Genomic DNA, 19,814 nt, shown 5'->3' on the forward strand with positions numbered 1-19,814 from the left:
CCCTGCCCCAGGCAGGGGAGAAAGCGATGTGAAGCTTCATCAGTCTCTCTGGGCAACTACAGTCTAGGCGTGCGCATGGATTATGCCACATAGCCATCACTCTGTACTTACCCCTGGCAAAGGAGAAAGTTGGAAGAAGTTCCATTGGTCCCTGGAGCAACAAGGGCGGCTTGAGCCTCCACAGCTTACAGCACCAACTACATGCTTGGCTCCTATGGCATAACCAGCAAGGGAGAAACAATAGGAAGCCCTAAACTGCAGAGAAAAACTGCACCCAGAAAAAACACTCTAGTAAGCCAGATGCCAAGACACCAACCAAAAATTACAATCCACACCAAGAAACAGGAAGCTATGGCCCACTTAAAGGAACAAGATAAGCCTCTAGATGACATAAAGGAGTTGAGACAACTAATCATAGATGTTAAAAATAAATCTCCTTAATAAATTCAATGAGATGGCTAAAGAGATTAAGGATATTAAGAAGACATTGGGGGAAACGGACTTTGGCCCAGTGGTTAGGGCGTCCGTCTACCATATGGGAGGTCCGCGGTTCAAACCCCGGACCTCCTTGACCCGTGTGGAGCTGGCCATGCGCAGTGCTGATGCGCACAAGGAGTGCCGTGCCACGCAAGGGTGTCCCCCGCGTGGGGGAGCCCCACGCGCAAGGAGTGCGCCCGTGAGGAAAGCCGCCCAGCGTGAAAAGAAAGAGCAGCCTGCCCAGGAATGGCGCCGCCCACACTTCCCGTGCCGCTGACGACAACAGAAGCGGGTGCCGCTGACGACAACAGAAGTGGACAAAGAAACAAGACGTAGCAAATAGACACCAAGAACAGACAACCAGGGGAGGGGGGGAATTAAATAAATAAATAAATCTTTAAAAAAAAAAGAAGACATTGGGGCAGCGAACTTGGCCTAGAGGTTAGGGCATCCGTCTACCACATGGGAGGTCCATGGTTCAAACCCCAGGCCTCCTTGACCCTTGTGGAGCTGGCCCGTGTGCAGTGCTGATGTACACAAGGAGTGCCCTGTCATGCAGGGGTGTCCCCCTTGTAGGGGAGCCCCATGTGCAAGGAGTGTGCCCCATAAGGAGAGCTGCCCAGCGTGAAAGAAAGTGCAGCCTGCCCAAGAATGGCGCCGCACACATGGAGAGGTGACACAACAAGATGACACAATAAAAAGAAACACCGATTCATGTGCCACTGACAACAACAACAGAAGCAAAGAAGAAGATGCAGCAAAAAGAAACAAACAACAGACAGCTGGGGTGGGGAGTGGGGGGAAGGGGGGAGAAATGAATAAATAAATAAATCCTAAAAAAAAAAAAAGAAGACATTGCATGAGCACAAAGAAGATTTTGAAAGCATACATAGAAAAATAGCAGATCTTATTGGAAAGAAAAGTGCAATCAATGAAATTAAAAAAAACATTGGAATCATAACAGCAGATTTGAGGAGGCAGAAGAAAGGATTGGTGAGTTTGATGAAATGGCCTCTGAAAGTGAACATACAAAGGAACAGATGAAGAAAATAATGGAAAAAATTGAACAAGCTCTCAGGGAACTAAATGACAGCAAAAGGCTTGCAAACATACGTGTCATGGGTGTCCCAGAAGAAGACAAGGGAAAAGGGTCTGAAGGAATATTTAAAGAAATAATGGTAGAAAATTTCCCAACCCTACTGAAGGACATAGATATCCCTGTCCAAGAGGCACAACGTACTCCCATCCAAAAAAATCCAAATAGACCAACTCCAAGATGCATACTCATCAGAATGTCAAAGGCCAAAGACAAGGAGAGAATTCTGAGAGCAGCCAGAGAAAAGCAATGCATAACATATAAGGGATATCCAATAAGATTAAGTGCTGATTTCTCACCAGAGATCATGGAGGCAAGAAAACAGTGGTCTGATAAATTTAAGATACTACAAGAGAAAAAGTTCCAGCCAAGAATCTTATATCCAGCAAGACTACCTTTCAAAAATGAGGGCAAAATTAGAATATTCATAGATAAACAGAAAGTGAGAGAATTTCTAAGCAAGAGACCAGAATTTCAGGAAATACTAAAGGGTGTGCTAGAGCCTGAAAAGAAAAGACAGGAGAGAGGGTACTGGAAGAGAGTCTCAAAATGAAGATTATATCAATAAAAGTAACTAAAAGTGTCAAAAGAGTGGTAAAATAAAATGTGACAGATAAAACTAAAATAATCAGGAATAAACTTAACCAATGATGTAAAGCACTTGTATTCAGAAAACTGCAAGTCAATGTTCAAACAATTTTTTAAAAATCCCTGAATAACTGGAAGAACATTCCATGCTCACGGATTGGAAAACTAAGTATCATAAAGATGTCAATTCTAATCGAATTGATATACAGATTTAATGCAGTCCTGATAAAAATTCCACAAGCATTAAAGAAAAAATTGAAAACATGATCATTAATTTATTTGGAAGGGTTAGGAGTCCTGAATAGCCAGAAACATAAAAAGGAAAAGTGAACCGTCATGTCCATACTTGAAATCATAATACCTACCTATAGTGGTGAAAAGAGCATGGTACTGCCCTAAAGACAGACACAATAGACCAATGGAAACAAATTTATGGTTCAGAAACAGACCCTCACAGGTATGATCAAGTGATTTTTGACTAGCCTGTCAAACTCACACATTGCGGGCAGAACAATCAACAAATGGTGCTAAAAGAATTGGACATCCACAGCTGAAAGGAAAGAGGATCCCTATCTCACACCTTATCCAAAAATTAACTCAAACTGGATCAAAAGACTAAAAATAAAAGCAGGAGTCATGAAACTTCTAGAAGAAATTATTGGAAAATATCTTCAAGACGTGGTGGTAGGTGGTGGATTCTTAAAGGAGATAAGAGGACTGAGTGCACTACTGATGTTTAATGTGTGTAGAAGTTTTAATTAGCTTTACTATAAAATTGTGGAAATGTATAGAGTGGATGGTAATACAGTGAGTAACAGCTAGTTTATAAATGGGGATGTGACTGAAAATGGTAGTCTAGTTACGTAAATGCTATTTGACAGATGCTTGAGAATAATCTAGGAACTGGATAGCACAATAAACCAAGAGGTGGGTAAGAATTGTGGCTGATGATACAGATCCAAGAGTGTCCTTTGTTAGCTAGAACAAATGCATATCAATACTGCAGGGTGTTGGGAATGTGGGGAAGCGTGGGAAAAATACAGCTGGAGTGACCTCCGGACTGTGGTTAGTAGTACTAATATAATATTCTTGCATCTATGCAAAAGATGTACTGTGTTGATACTGAGGCAGTATGGAAAATGTGAGCCAAATGGACACTATGGACATGGCAATAATCAGATGATATTTATCTGTAGAAAATGACACACCACATTGTGGTGTGTTAATGGAGGGGTGTTGTTTGTGAATTCTGCACATGTGCATGATTGTTTTATGAGTTTCCAACTTGTCATGAAAATTATTTTTAAAAAACAGTAATAGGGTAGGTTGGGGGAAAAACACACCAAATGTAAGAAAAGAGCTATGATTAGTAGTAAGGTTTTGACAGTGTTCTTTCATAGTTTGTAACAAATGTCTCTTGACAATGGAAGGTGTTGGTGGAGGTTTGTTGTATGGAACCCTGTATGATTTTATGCATGTTTGCTTTGTAAGTGCATAACTTTTACTATACACTTAATTGTTTATGTATGTTTATATATAAATGATATAAAGATAATAATAATCAGATTGGTTAGGGGGGAAATACTTTGTTTAGTAGTAATGTTTTGTCAATGTTCTTTTAATCATTAGTTAAAAAGGTTTAAAAACAATGCAAGTAGGGAAGCGGACCTGGCCCAGTGGTTAGGGCGTCTGTCTACCACATGGGAGGGCCGCGGTTCAAACCCCGGGCCTCCTTGAAGCATGTGGAGCTGGCGCACATGCAGTGCTGATGCGTGCAAGGAGTGCCATGCCATGCACAGGTGTCCCCCAGGTAGGGGAGCCCCACATGCAAGGAGTGCACCTCGTAAGGAGAGCCGCCCAGTGTGAAAGAAAGTGCAGCCTGCCCAGGAATGGTGCCACACACACACAGAGCTGATGCAGCAAGATGACACAACAGAAAGAGACACAGATTCCCGTGCCGCTGACAACAACAGAAGCGGACAAAAACAAGAACATGCAGCAAATGGACACAGAGAACAGGCAACTGGGGTGGTGGGGGGAAGGGGAGAGAAATAAAATAAATCTTAAAAAAAAAACGTTGCAAGTTATTGGTGGTAGGGTGAGATGTTATATATATTTGTTTGATGTTATATGTTTGTTTTGTAAGTTCACAACTATTATACATTTCTTGTTTATGTATGTTTATGTATGAATGATATACTTCAATAAATTAAAAAAAATTTTTTTTAAAAGCTGGTGTAGAGGCTGCTTTTATTGGTCATTGCACAGTTGAAAACAAGCTGCTCAAATGTTTGTTTTATTTTTATGTTTCTTTAGAGAGGAATTATTCCACATGTAAAGGAAAGGGATCCTCTTTTACCCACCATGTAAACAGATGTTTCAGGATTGGAAGAAATTTGTGGAGTTCACCATTTTTAAGAGCTGTTATTTTTAGAAAAACCTTTGTCTTAAAAAAAGGAGAAAAATGACCATGATTAAGTAATACTGTCAAAAGAGCTATGAGCCATGTTTTTGTTGGGATGAGATGATCTTTTCAAGTTGAAATGCATAATGATGACTTAAAAGTTGTAATTTAACTTGAATTGATTTAATCAGGAAATTTTCCCAGTAGGCAGGAGATGTGGGATATTGCTGTGAATATAAGCTCAAATAACTTGTACAGCTTTCTCTGAGCAAATATTGGGCATTCAGGGCTTTTCCTTTGTGTTGTTAGAAGGATTTGCATCTTAAGATGAATTTAACGGTAATCTCAGCAGCAGAAATTGTGCCTAATCCTACTTTATGTATCTATGAGCCTTATCACAAAGTTGATTACTTTCCGAAGAATTTGTCCCTGAGGGCAGTCCATGTTGAAAACTAAGGGTAATTTTTTTTTTCTGTCTCAGTACTCCAGTTTGGTTAGAATCAGATTTAGACTGTTAGCTATAACTTAGCCAGTTTTCTAAGGCCTACTAAGGATAAGGCAGAAGTAGAATTTCTGGACTTCTAGACTCTTCCCTTATGAGCCAGGGGGTACTAAAGCCAGTCTAGAAAATTATAAACAACTGAAAATAGCCCAAGATTTCTGAAATCTATTGTGATCATAATTATATGGTGTAAATATAATACCCTTTAAGTGAACTGGATCATGATATGGCCTTTTTTTTTAAAGATTTATTTATTTCTCTTTCCTTCCCCCCCAGTTGTCTGCTGTGTCCATTCACTGTGTGTTCTTCTGTATCTGCTTGTATTCTTGTTAGTGGCACCCAGAATTTGTGTATCTTTTTGTCGCATCATACTGCATCAGCTCTCCATGTGTGTCGTGCCATTCCTGGGCAGGCTGCACTTGTTTCATATGGGGCGCTCTCCTTATGGGGTGCACTCCTCGTGTGTGGGGCTCCCCTATGTGGGGAACACCCCTGTGTGGCACAGCACTCCTTGCACGCATCAGCACTGTGCATGGGCCAGCTCCACACGGATCAAGGAGGCCCTGGGTTTGAACATTGGACCTCCCATGTTGTAGGTGGATGCCCTATTCATTGGGCCAAATCCACTTCCCAGTATGGCCATCTTAATTGTCTATTTTATTTTATTTTCATTCCCTCTTCTTGTGTGAGTTTTCATAATTTCCCTTGTCATCATTTTAACATCTATAAGATCAGTAATATGTTCCTTCTCATTCCTGATATTAGCACTTTGTGTCTTCTTTTTCCTGATCTATTTAAAGAAAGGTTTATCAATATCATTGTAAATATTAATATATTCTATTCACTACAGTCCATAGTTTGCTTTAGGTATATTTTTGTCCCCATGTCACCCTATTATTAATACCTTTGTTTTAGTTTGCCAAAGGTTGCTGATGCAAAGTACCAGAAATGTGTTGGATTATTAGGTGATTTGTTAGGGGTAAATGCTTACAGTTTCAAGGTTGCAAAATATCCAAATCAAGGCACCATCAGAGTTGCTTTCCACCATAGTCAGCTACTGTTGATCCTGTTGTCCAGCCATGTGGAGAAGCAAGATGGCCATTAATCTCTGCAGAGGTCTCTGCCTTCCTCTCTGGAATCTACTGTCTTCTGGAGCCCAGCTGTGGGCAACCAGGCATATGGCTTGTATCTTTCCAGGTCTCCTCTATCAGAATAGGCTTCTCTGCTTTCTTCTTGAGTTAGGTAGAAGCTATCAGGCATATAGCTCATCTCTCCCTGAGATTCAGCTCTTTCAGCCTCTCAGGGGCTTCTCTCTTGCATCTCAGCTGTGGGTAAAACTTAGTCCATTTTCTCACACTGAAAGAACAAATATGGCAACTTCCTTTTGCTGAGAGTCTCTAGACCCAGCCAGAGGGCAGAGCCTCAATCTGAGTCATGCCTCATTGACATAGTCTGGTGACAGGATCTCACACCCACACGAAGAGATTAGTTTAGAAACAATCTTTCAGTTTTGGGGATTCATGAAGGAATTTCAAACTGCCACAACCTTGTAATTGTAACATACATTTGTTTTAATTCATGGAAGAACATTCTTATATTTGTACCACTGACCGTAGTCATCGTTCACAACAGGGTTCACTATCTTACACAGTCCCATGTTTCATCCTCTAGCTTTCCTTTTAGTGACACACATGACCCTAAACTTGCCCTTTCAACCACAATCACACGCTCATATCAGCACTGTTAATTACACCCACTCTAATGTGCTATCATCACCTCTCTTTCCATTTCCAAACATTTACAATCAATGTTATTACAAATTCTACACAAATGAAGGGTCAGCTCCCCATTTTCTACCCTCATTCTATCTTCTGGTGAACCATATTCTAGATACTAACTCCATGAGATTGCTCATTATATTTAGTTCATACTAGTGAGATGATCCAATATTTGTCCTTCTGTGTCTGAGTTATTTCACTCAACATAATGTCCTCAGGGTTCATCCATGTTGTCACATACATCAAGACTCCATTTTTTTCTTACAGTGGAATGATATCCATCATATGTATAAAGAACATTTTGTTTATCCATTCATCATTTGATAGACACTTCCATACTTTTACTGATGTAATCTTCCTTTCTATAATTTCTTCCATGCCTCTCTCTCCTGTCTTCTCTTTCCAGGCTGTAGCACTCCCTTTAGTGTTTCCTACAAAGCCTGTGTCTTGGTTACACACTCCTTCAGTTTCTACTTATCTGAATATTCTAAACATCCTCATTTTTGAAAGACAGTCTTTTTGTAAAAAAATTTATTTCTCTCCCCTCCTAACCCCCAGTTGTCTGCTCTCTATGTCCATTTGCTGTGTGTTCTTCTGTGACCACTTCTATTCTTATCAGCGGCACTGGGAATCTGTGTTTCTTTTTGTTTCGTCATCTTGCTGCATCAATTCAGTGTGTGCAGTGCCACTCCTGGGCAGGCTGCACTTTCTTTCGTGCTGGGTGGCTCTCCTTACAGGGTGTACTCCTAGTGTATGGGGCTCCCCTACATGGGGGACACTCCTGCGAGCCACAGCACTCCTCACGCACATCAGCACTGTGCGTGGGCCAGCTCAACATGGGTCAAGGAGGCCTGGGCTTTGAACCATGGACCTCCCATGTGGGAGACAGATGCCCTATCCACTGGGCCAAGCCCGCTTCCCTAGAAAGACTGTCTTGCTGGATATAAGATTCTTGGCTGGCAGTTTTTTTCTTTTAGTATCTTAAATGTATCATGGGTTCTGATGAGAAATCAGCATTTCATCTTATTGGGCATCCCTTGTATGTAATGAATTTCTTTTCTCTTGCTGTTCTGAGGATTTTCTCTTTATTTTTGTCATTTGGCATTCTGGTTAGTATGTGTCCTGGAGTATGTCTATTCAGATGGGAGTATGTTGTGCTTCTTGGCCTGGGAAGGCATAGCTGTGTCTTTCAATTGAGTTTGGAATTTCACTACCATTATTTCCTCAATATTCCTTCTGCATCTTTTCCCTTTTCTTTTCCTTCTGGGACACCCATGACAAGCATGTTTGTATGTCTCTCGCTGTAATTTAGTTCTCTTGGGCTTTGTTGAATTTTTTCCCATTCTTTTCTTTATCTGTTCTTTTATATGTTTGCTTTTGGAGGCCCTGTTTGCTTTTTTTTTTTTTTTTTAATTTTTTTTTATTGACTTTGTAATAATATTACATTAAAAATATATATGTGAGGTCCCATTCAACCCCATCCCCTCACCCCCCCTCTCCCCCCCCCCCAACAACACCCGTTCCCATCATCATGACACATCCATTGGATTTGGTAAGTACATCTTTGGGCACCTCTGCACCTCATATACATTGGTTCACATCATAGCCCATACTCTCCTCCATTCCATCCAGTGGGCCCTGTGAGGATTCACAATGTCCGGTGATTGCCTCTGAAGTACCATCCAGGGCAGCTCCATGTCCCAAAGACGCCTCCACCTCTCATCTCTTCCTGCCTTTCCCCATACCCTTCGTCCACTATGTCCACTTTTCCCATTCCAATGCCACCTCTTCTATGTGGACATTGGATTGGTTGTGTCCATTGCACCTCTATGTCAAGAGGAGGGTCAGATTCCACCTGGATGCTGGATGCAATCCTCCCATTTTCAGTTGTAATCACTCTAGGCTCCATGGTGTGGTGGTTGTCCTTCTTCAACTCCATCTTAGCTGAGTGTGGTAAGTCCAATAAATCAGATTGTAGGTGCTGGAGTCTGTTGAGGCTCAGGATCTGGCTATCACATTATCAGTCCAGAGATTCAAATCCCCTAAATATATCTTAAACCCCAACATTAACTGCACCTCCAGCACATTGGCATGAAAGTCTTATGAAGGGAGATCCCATCTGAGTCCAGATTCATCACACATAAACACCATTTCCAAAGAGGGGCCATCTGCCCTGGTAGTTAACCCCATCGGCCATGACCATAACTCCCATGGGTCTCTTTAGCCCTCAAAGGAACCAATATCTGGGGGTTGTATCTGCTTTATCTGTCTCTCTGACTCTGCTCAGTTGTGCATGAGGGCAAACCTTCTGCCAGCCTCCAGACTCTTTTTTAGAAACTCGTAGCCATATAAACTCATTTCTCCTTTCCATTTCACCCTTACTTTAGGTCAAACAGCATTTTAAAGTCATGGTATTTTATGTAGACATGGATATTCTGCTGATCTGCATTGAACCTTCCGTATAAGGTCATTTTCCAGTTGCATCATCAGTTGGTAGTTGATAGTGGTCCCTCGTTGCCAGGGAGGCTCATCCCCGGGTGTCATGTCCCACGCTGGGGGGAAGGCATTGCATTTACATGCTGAGTTTGGCTTCGAGACTGGCCACATTTGAGTAACATGAAGGCTGACAGGAGGAAATTCCCAGGCACAAAGTTGCTCTAGGCCTTGTTCTTATTTTGGGTTTATCAGCTCACAAGCATAGTCATTAGCATCAGGGGCTCACTGCTGAACCCTCACTCCCTCCCGGTCCCCGCCACTATACCTGGGAGACTGTCGCTGCTCCCCTAGGGACCACGACAGAGCACCACTTGGAGGCCCTGTTTTCAAGCTTAGTGATCCTTTCTCCTGCCCCTTCAAATCTTGTTATATGCCTCCAGTGTATTTGCAATTTCATTCATTGTGTCTCATTCCTATAAGATCTGCTGCTTTTCTGTGTTTACTTTTGAAGTCTTCTTTGTGCTCATCCAGTGTCATCTTAGTATCCTTAATCTCTTTAGCCATCTCATTGGATTTATTAAGGAGATTTACTTGAACATCTGTGATTTTCTCAACTCCTTTATGTCATCTGGAGGCTTAGTTTCTTCTTTTGGTCCCTATCTTGTTTCTTGGTTTGGGTGGTAAATCTTTGTTGGTATTTTAGCATCTGATTTACTTGATATATTTATTCTGGGCTCATTTTCTCTCTTTACTCTAGGTCTTTCTTTTTGATTGGCTTTGTGCTACAGCCCTTGTTTGATACTTGGTTCAACTTAATTTGGAACTTCATAGTGGCTTGTGTTTAGCCAATCTAAAATTTTTTTTCAGTTCATTTGTTTCTTGTACTTCCTCTGTTGCTAGTTGTGGAGTAGAGCCATGGAGGCAGTTGGTAGTGTAAGCCATGGAGGCTAAAGCTGCCCATGTCACCCCAGGAACTGATGAAGCTTCTTCCAGCTTTCTCCCCTGCAAGGAGAAGGGACTGAGCAACAGCTGTGTGCAGTAATTGCAATCCAAGACCTGACATTAATATAGTTGCCTGGAGAGACTGATGAAATGCCTTACCCCTTCCTCAACTTCCTGGGGTGGGGATGGTGCTGCAGGAGTGGGCATTAAACTAAACCATGAAGTTCAAAACTGCTTGCAGTTGTTCAGATAAACTGATGAAACACTTGACACTCCTCCCCTGTCAAGGGCGAGGATAGAGTCACAGGTGTGCACAACAATCTTGTCTGTTCAGGCTAAAGGTAACTGGAGTGCCCAGAGAAGCTGAGGAAGCACTTCCCGTCTTCTTCCTTGCCATGGGTGGGGATGGAGCCACAAGGGTACCCAACAGCCTAGTCTGTGTGAGCCATAAGCGACTGAAGTTGGCCGGTGAGCCTGGGAGAGTCTAGCCCTCCTTCTCCCTGTGAGAGGCAGGGATGGAGCTCAGAAGTGTCCAACAGTCTAGTTCATGGTGAACAAATGCAGCTGCAGTTGCCCAGAGGCTCTGGGAAAACACTACCCCACACACCATTCTATCAGGCGGGTGGGGATGGAGCTACCGGTGTCCAACCATCTAGTCCTTATGGGCCAAAAGTGCCTGCAGAACCCCAGAGATGCTGAGGAGACACTGCCTACACTCCTTTCCTATTGGAGGCAGGCATGTAGTCACATGGGTGCTCAGCAATCTAGTTTGTGTAGACTGAAAGCGTCTATAGTTACCTAGAGAGGCTGGTGCAAGTCCTCTTAGCTTCCTCCCCATCAGAGATGGGGCTGGGTCCTAGGCTAGGGCAGTAAATTGATCTGGGTGGAAAGAAGCCAGTACCTACTATCACTGTGATTTTCAGTTAACCCTGCTTCCCACCAATTGCTGGAAGGTGGTGATAAATGGAGACTGCTGATCTCTTTCCATCTTAGTTTCAGACTTTAGCCATTCTTAGTATTGGACTTCAGCCAACCTATTTTACTAATCAGTGGTTAAATTCAGTGTGTGACCATCTCTTCCTCCCCCATTTTTGGGAAATGGAGCTTCCCATTCCAGCTGGACAATAGCTCTTGAGCTGCCAGTGGTGGATGGGCTGTACTCAAGAATCTTCACTGCAGATGGAGACTATCCTTCTTCTGTTCATACAAGGATATGGCAGGATGCTCTTTTTGTCCCCTGGTCCCCCCAGCATGTGATTAAGATAGTTCTGGGGGTTCTGGAGACACCCAGGCACTATGGTCAGGGCAGTTAGCCCATGAGGTTGGTGCCTTGCCAGTGGGCCATACTTTGAGATTTGTGCTGCCCAGTGTGACAGAATTGGACTAAGTTATGGTTTCCCTACACGTGACTCTTGGGTCTCTGCTGTTTCATCCTATAGTTGGTGCTGGAGTTGGAGGTGTATGCCTAAGAGATTTGAATCTTTAGGCTGTCCATGTGCCAGCTGGGCCCTGAGCGTCAATGGAGTTGCAACACCTACTCTCCAGTTCATTGGACTCACCAGGACAACTAACAAGGATGGATGGACAACCAGTATACCAAGGAACCAGGAGGGTCTACAACTCCAAACAAGAGAGTCCCATTCATCAGATGTATGGGGCTGAAGCCCCCTCTCAATTAGAGGTGGAGTGGGCATCACCATCCCATAATCCTCAAGCTTGAGGAATGAGTTATGCCTGAGAGTGGACTTACTGGTATTCTGCTACATACTTATTGTGATTCTTGTAATGGAAGAACTTGTATCATTGATGTGGAGGCAGTGGCCACTGGAGGTTATGAGATCAGAGAGAGGGATAGCAGGTGTACTAAAGGGTCATTTTCAGAACTGGAATTTGTCCTAAATGACATTGCAATGAAAGATACAGGCCATGGTACATCTTGCCATAACCTACAGAATTGTATGGGAGTGTAAACTACAATGTGAACTAAAATCCATGCTTAGTGACAGTACTTCAAAATGTGTTCATCAATTGCAATGAATGTACCACACTAATGAATGATATTGTTAAAGAGGGTAAATGTAAGTGATGTGGGGAGCAGGGCACAAGGGAGTCCACTATATTTTTTATGTAATATCTGTATACTCTAGTATCTTTTAAAAAAATAAAAAATTACCAAAAATAAAGATAGCTCTGATTGATTACTAACTGCACTGTAGAGCGAGCTGACTCTTCGAGCACCTTTCTTGCTGCCATCTTGCCCCTCCCTTGTCAGATGCCTTTTCTGAGTCAATCAAAATGATCATATGGTTTTTCTCCTTTGATTTGTTATTGTGGTATATTACATTAGTTGATTTGCTTATGTTGAACCACCCATGCATACCTGGGATAAACCCACTTGAATATGGTGTATAATTCCTTTGATGTGCTGTTGGAATCTATTTGAAAATATTTTATTGAGGATTTTTGCATTTATATTCATTAGAGAGATCGGTCTATTGGTTTTATTTTAGTCTAGTAACTTTATCTGCTATAGAATTAGGGTGATGTTGGCTTCATAGAATGAGTTAGGTAGTGTTCTCTTCAATTATTTGGAATAGTGTGAGCAGGACTGGTTTTAATTCCTCTTGGAATGACTGGTAGAATTCATTTGTGAATCATTCTAGTCCTGAGCTTTTCTTTTTTGGGAGGTTGTTTTTCCTTAAAAATTCTTATTAAAACATATTCATAAACCATACAGTTCATCTAAAGTATATAATCAGTGGCATTTGGTATAATCACAGAGTTGTGCATTCATCACTTCAGTCAATATTAGAGCATTTTCATTTACTCATCAAAAAAGGAAACAACATAAAGCAAAAACAGACACACAAAAAACCTACCCCTTTGTAGCCACCTCTGTCTCTCTATCCTTCCCCTGCCATATAAAAATTGCTAATCTATTTCTGTCTTTGTAATTTATTTGCATTTATATTTTGCATGGATGGAATTAAGCAATGTATATTACTTTTTCCCCAATATAAGCACTAATTTTATTCCTAATAATCCCACAATTTTAAAAATTACTTCTTAAACTTTTTATAAAAAGTACCCCAAGTGTCATATCTGGAAATTGTTTTGTACCTAAATACTATCTTAGTTGCACTGAAACAGTCCAAAAATGCCATAGTATCTACAGATTTCATTTAAACAGTTTAAAAATAAAAACCTTTCTACTTATATTTCATGATAAATGATGCTACTGATACCTTCCCTTGGCAGAATTTTACTTTCATAATTTTTGGTTTTACAAATATGGAACACATATATCATATATATAACTAACAAGCCAGTCTAATGGCTTGCATTGGAGACCCGGGAGTTGCATTTTGCTAAACCCAAATTGAACAGAGTTGCATTTAGGTTCTTACAGAGAAAGACATGCCCTGGACATGTTGTTCTTGGTATTTCTTGAAGCATCAGATGAATTGTAAAGAGTTGAAAGTGCTACTTATTACTCTTGATTTTGTAAAGTTCCTATAGAACAACACTAGGCTTTTCTGTATTTGAATATGAAGCTTTGGGGTTTGAAGCAACACAGACCAAGAATGAAAAAATAAAGTATTGCTACAGGATTCCAGAAAAGGCTGCAAGAATTAGAGTCCGCTGTCATCCAAAGCAAACTATCAATGACATTGGACAAGAGTCCCTTACTGGATAGTCTTAGATGATTTAATATTACTGGTTCAACTTGATTATTCCAAAGCAAAGTTTTCCTTCATCTGTATTCAAATCCAACAAAGAGAATCATATGTCTGAGCCAGATAATCAGCAAATTAAAATTACTTTCTCCCAGCTTCCTATGTTACACTGCTTCTTTACTATGCTATTTCAGCTCTGCGTGGCTGCTTTGAGAACAGTTAAAGTTCATAAAAATCTCAGTGGTAAATAAAAAATACGAACACTTCATGAATTTGCATGTCATCCTTATTTAGGGGCCATGCTAATCTTCTCTCTATGGCTCCAGTTTTAGTGTATGTGCTGCCAAAGTGAGCACTGTATTACATATTGCATAGTTTCTTTTATTTGACTATTTTTTTCTTTCTAACATTTATTTCTCTCCACCCCCTTGTTGTTTTCACTTGCTGTGCTTGTTTCTCTTCCTTGTTTCTTTAGGAGGTATGGGGAGCCGAACCTGGGACCTCTGATGTGGGAGGGAGGTACCTATTCATTTGCACCACCTCCACTTCCTGCTTTTGTTGTGTCTCTCATGGTTTTCCTCCCTGTGTGTCTTGTCATCTTGTTGCATCAGCTCGCCACACCTGTCCATCATGTCAGCTCGCTCTCTACTTTTAGGAGGCACTGGAAAGCTCTGCTCCCTACTTTGTTGGGTCTCTCATTATGTTTTTTCTTGATCTCTTGCTGTGTCAGCTTCCAGTGCCTACCTGTTGAGCCAGCTCGCTGTCTTCTTTGGAAGGCACTGGGATCTGAACCAGTGACCTCCCACGTGGTAGGTGGGAGCAAGTTGCCTGAGCCACATCCACTTCCCATGTTGGCTTTTATAAAGGGTATTTATTTGGGGTTAAATCTTACAGTCAGGGGCCATAAAGAGTAAGTTACTTCCCTCACCAGAGTCTGTTGCCACGTGTTGGAGTAAGATGACTCCCGTCTCTCCTAGGGTTCAGCCTTCCTCTTCCTCCTTAGGATCCATGGTCCCAGCTTCTTCTGATCTCAGCTACAGGCTGGCATAAGGCTCGTCTCACTCCCCAGGTCTTGTTTCTTTCTGGGCTTTCACAGCTCTTCAGAGCTCTGTTCTCTTCAGCTGCAAACTACCAGATGAACTATTTGGCTCTCTCCCCAGGCTCCAGCATCCAAAACAAAACTCTCTGTGTTCTCCTTCTCTGTGTATTTACTTCCCTGTCTTTGATTGAGCATCCGTTTGTATAGTTAAGAAAGCAGTTGGGGGTGGGAAATCAAACCGAGTCACCCTAATGACGTCAAAAAAAAAAAAAAAAAAGCCCCAATCTTGATTTAATAAAGTAAAAAGGGAAACCTCTGAATCTAATACAATCTTATATGCCCAGAGCAGACCAGTTTACAAACACAATCCATATCTATTTCTGTAGTACATAAATAATATCAAACTGCTACAACATCCTGTACAGTTTTTGATTCAAAGAAAAACCATCACAATCTTCTTGAGAAGAAAATGGCAAATCTTTATTTCTCTCTTGATTAGCATCCTAATCCTTGTCCTGCCAGCATGGATTTGTTTGAATAGTCACATGACTCCTCGTGGAGCCATTTCTGTGGTTTCCAGCTCTGGAGCCCTGGATTCATGAATCCTGTCCGCATTGCATTGGAACTTCTAGACCCTGGGCAGGTAGGTTTGTACCTGAGAAGTGACTGATAATTTCCTCATGGTGACACGCTTTGTTTTTTTTCCCCTGTAAACTGTAGACTTTAGTTTTTTTCATGATTTATCTGCCCCTGCCATTTGCACTTGCTGTCTGCTCCATGTCCATTTGCTGTGCATTTTCCTGTGTGTACTTGTTCCCCTTTATTTCATCATCTTGCTGTGCCAGCTGCCTGAGGTGTGAGCCATCAGCTTTCTGTGGCACAGGCCAGTTTGCCTTCACCAGGAGGCCACTGGAATCGAACATGGGGCCTCCCGTAGGTAGAAGAGGGCTCAATTGCTTGAGCCACATCCTTTTCCCTAGACTATTTTTTATGAAGTTAAGTAGAGAGATAAACACAGAAGGCTGTTCCATTTAACTTCCCCAAACTCATATTCCACTTCCTTTAACCCACAGTGCCAAAAATCTTACAAGAAATAAGCAAGCTTTCCAGAAGGCCTTTTCTTCCTCCTTCTCCTTAGCAGTAATATCTGGTGAATTACTTACAAAGAATTAAGTTGCTACTAACATAAATTTTCATTGTCCAAAGAAACTCATCTTTTAGAAGCTCACATGTGCCAGTAGAATCTGCCACTACTCTTGACATGAGAGCAGAGTGCAAATGACTCTAATTCTATAAAAGACTACAATGGAAGCTTCAGTTATGTTTTCTGTTGTTAAGTCCCTGTGCCCATTAGGGGAGAAGCTGGAGATACCAACAAGGCAGAGCCTGCCATTTCAGATGCTTCTGAATGGTTGTCATCTTGTCATTCTGTTTTAAAATTACTTTATTTCTTAAACTTAAGAAATGATCAAAACAAAATGATTTGCAATTCATTCACCCTGTCTTTATTTTATTTTTATTCTCTGTCTTGTGTGGTAATTTATTATTATTATTTTAAAGATTTATTTTTTATTTCTCTCTCCTTCCCTTCCCCTCCCCCAGTTGTCTGCTCTCTGTGTCCATTCGCTGTGTGTTCTTCTTTGTCTGCTTGTATTCTTTTCTGTAGCACCGGGAATCGGTGTCTCTTTTTGTTGCGTCATCTTGCTGCATCTACTCTCTGTGTGTGCAGCGCCACTCCTGCACAGGCTGCGCCTCTTTCGTGCTGGGCTGCTCTCCTTGAGGGAGAGCATATTTTATTTTGTTTTATTTTTATTTATTTTTGTTTGCTTGGAGGGACTGGGGATTAGAACCCAGACCTTGTACATAGGAACCCGGGACCTTGTACATAGGACATTGTACATAGGACCTTGTTCATGCTCAACTACTGAGCTATATGTGCTCCTGTATGAATTTATTTTTATATCAGAGTTACATGTTAGTTAAGAAGATATCAATTACAGTAACAATAAATCTGCTTTAGTCAGTTGTTATACTCTTCCCTTATTTTTGTTCTTTCCTCAGTCTTTTGCTGTCCATTCTGACTATTTCAGTCTGAGAAGAGATGTAGATGTTATGGGGCAGAGGAACTGTTTTGCGGTTGAAGATACTCCTTCCTTTTGGGCTATGACTGGTCCATTATCATTGTGTTCATTGTCCATTGTAGGCTGGAAGAAGTGGAGAGTAGGAACTGGCCATGTATCTGCTGGTTTTCAGACTCTGCCAGCAGAGGAACAGTACAAAAGACTTTAAGTCTCTGAGAAATATTCTAAACAATTAAAATGAAAATTATAGGGAAACGGACTTTGGCCCAGTGGTTAGGGCGTCCGTCTACCATATGGGAGGTCCACGGTTCAAACCCCGGGCCTCCTTGACTCGTGTGGAGCTGGCCATGCGCAGTGCTGATGCGCGCAAGGAGTGCCGTGCCACGCAAGGGTGTCCCCCGCGTGGGGGAGCCCCACGCGCAAGGAGTGCGCCCGTGAGGAAAAGCCGCCCAGCGTGAAAAGAAAGAGCAGCCTGCCCAGGAATGGCACCGCCCACACTTCCCGTGCCGCTGACGACAACAGAAGCGGACAAAGAAACAAGACGCAGCGAAAAGACACAGAAAACAGACAACCAGGGGAGGGGGGGAAATTAAATAAATAAATAAATCTTTAAAAAAAAAAAATAAATAAAATGAAAATTATAGTTTCATAAAAGGAGAACTATCATAGTTAGGGGATTTATAGATGAGGATAACTATGTTCTTTTGGGGAAATACCTTTTCATATATCCCCAGGTAGAGCGTGCTGAGTGTGTGCTGGTTTCATGAGGCCCTGTGGTCTGCCTATGCTGTCCAGATGTTCCTAGGGCCCTCAGGAGCAGGTTTTATTTTAATATATTTTTATTTATTTTTAAAAGACACATAGATAACAGAAATTGTTACATTAAAAAAAATAGGAGGTTCCCATATGCCTCACTCCTCGATTCCCCACTTTTCCCACATCAAGAACTTCTTTCATTAGTGTGGTACATTCATTGCATTTGATGAATACAATTTGGAGCACTGCTACACAGTATGGATTATAGTTTACATTATAGTTTATACTCTCTCTCAGTCTATCCAGTGGGTTATGGCAGAACATATAATGTCATGCATCTGTCCCTGCAATATCATTGAGGACAACTGCAAGTCCCCGAAATGTCCCCACATCACACCTCTTTTTCCCTCTTCGTGCCTTCTGCAACTCCACTGGCCACTGTCTCCACATGAATGATATAATTTATTCCACTGGTAGAGTCACAATAATTCTATAGTTGAATACCAGTAAGTGCACTGTAGTCCATATTTTATTCCCCCATCTTGAGGACCCTGGGATGGCAATGCCTACTCCACCTCTCAATGAAGAGGGGGCTTTGAACCCACATGACTGGTGGATGGGATTTTCCTGCAAGACAAGGTCTTTTCCCAATTGCATCACTGGCGGGTGCTTGGTGGTTGTATTAGTCAGCCAAAGGGGTGCTGATGCCAAATACCAGAAATCGGTTGGTTTTAATAAAGGGTATTTATTTCAGGTAGGAGCCTACAGATACCAGACCATAAAGCATGAGTAAATTCCCTCTCCAAAGTCTATTTCCACTTGTTGGAGCAAGATGGTTGCTGACAGCTGTGAGGGCTCAGGCTTTCTGGATTCCTCCCTTAAAAGGTCTTGCTTCTCTCTGGGCTCATGATCCTTTCTTCCTGGGGCTAACTTCCCTTTCCTCTGTGAGCTTACTTCTTGGGGCTCCAGCTTAAGTTTTCAGCATCAAACTCCAACATCAGAAATTCAACATCAGAATCCCTCAACTCTGTTCTTTGCTATGCCTTTTACTGTGAATCCCCACCCACCAAGGGGTGGGACTCAATGCTTAATCATAACTCAATCATGCCCAGGTACAGATCAGATTACAAACATAATCCAATATCTGTTTTTGGAATTCATAACCATATCAAACTGCTACAGTAGTAATCCCTCGGTGCCAGGTATGCTCATCCTTGGGAATCATGTCCCATGCTGGGGGATGGTAATGCATATATATGCTGAGTTTGGCTCAGAGAGTGGCCACATTTGAGCAACAGATAGGCTCTCGGGAGGAACTCTTAGACACCTTGCAACACTAAGTGAAATTGAAATTTCAAGCACAACAGGCTCATAAGCATAGTCATCAGTATCAGAAGTCCATCATTGGGACATCCTTCTTCACTGGTCACTGCCCTTGCACTTTGGGGATTGCTACTCTTCCATTGGGGAATGTGGCAGAGCTCCCCAGGATGGGAACCTAGTACTCCCTCCCAGCAGGCCATCTCTAGAGAGCCTTTCAGTTCCAGGTCTACACACATGTGCTACCGGCATGGGCAGCTTACAGCCCACAAGGCCATAGGGCCGTGTTCCCCCTCACTGCCAAAAGGACTGTGACTCACACATAGGGGATCTCACTTCTGCCTCTCCATCACACTATCTCAGCTGAGACTACCAATTACTGGGCCCTTTGGGGTACACTTGGCCTTCTCTAAGAGCTCTCTCTCCTTGGGCACCTGTGATCCCCTTTGAAGAGTCCCTTCCCCACAGGTACTAGGTGCTGGTTGTCTCTCCGCACACTCTAGCCCCCATGTCTGAACATCTTCCTCTGCCTCCCCTTTGACTTGTCCCCACAAGGTGGATGGTGGAACAAGACACTCTAGGCAGGGCTCTGTACCTCTACAGAAGCTTTAATCAAGGAAGAACTGGAAGAAACATCTTTTTCAAAGCCCTGGAAAATTGTGAAGGGTTACAATGAGCACTGAACTGAGAAAAAGGTAAAACTGGTAGGGTTTCATGG

At 42.1% G+C, this 19,814-nt stretch overlaps 1 long non-coding RNA gene and 1 other non-coding gene across 2 annotated transcripts in view; one reads left to right on the forward strand and one right to left on the reverse strand.

The window, feature by feature from the left end:
* Window positions 1-12,406, forward strand: part of LOC139436984 (uncharacterized) — a 48,777-nt gene extending 36,371 nt beyond the window's left edge. The window contains exon 2 of the long non-coding RNA XR_011646536.1: window positions 11,663-12,406. This is a non-coding gene — a long non-coding RNA (uncharacterized lncRNA). The remainder of the gene's footprint in view (window positions 1-11,662) is intronic.
* A 1,743-nt stretch (window positions 12,407-14,149) lies between these two features.
* On the reverse strand, window positions 14,150-14,256 carry LOC111766059 (U6 spliceosomal RNA). Its single transcript, XR_002798222.2, has one exon. It is a non-coding gene; the product is annotated as a U6 spliceosomal RNA (small nuclear RNA).
* Between the last annotated feature and the right edge of the window lie 5,558 nt (window positions 14,257-19,814).

This window comes from Dasypus novemcinctus, chromosome 19 (assembly GCF_030445035.2).
Source record: "Dasypus novemcinctus isolate mDasNov1 chromosome 19, mDasNov1.1.hap2, whole genome shotgun sequence".
Lineage (NCBI taxonomy): Eukaryota > Metazoa > Chordata > Mammalia > Cingulata > Dasypodidae > Dasypus > Dasypus novemcinctus.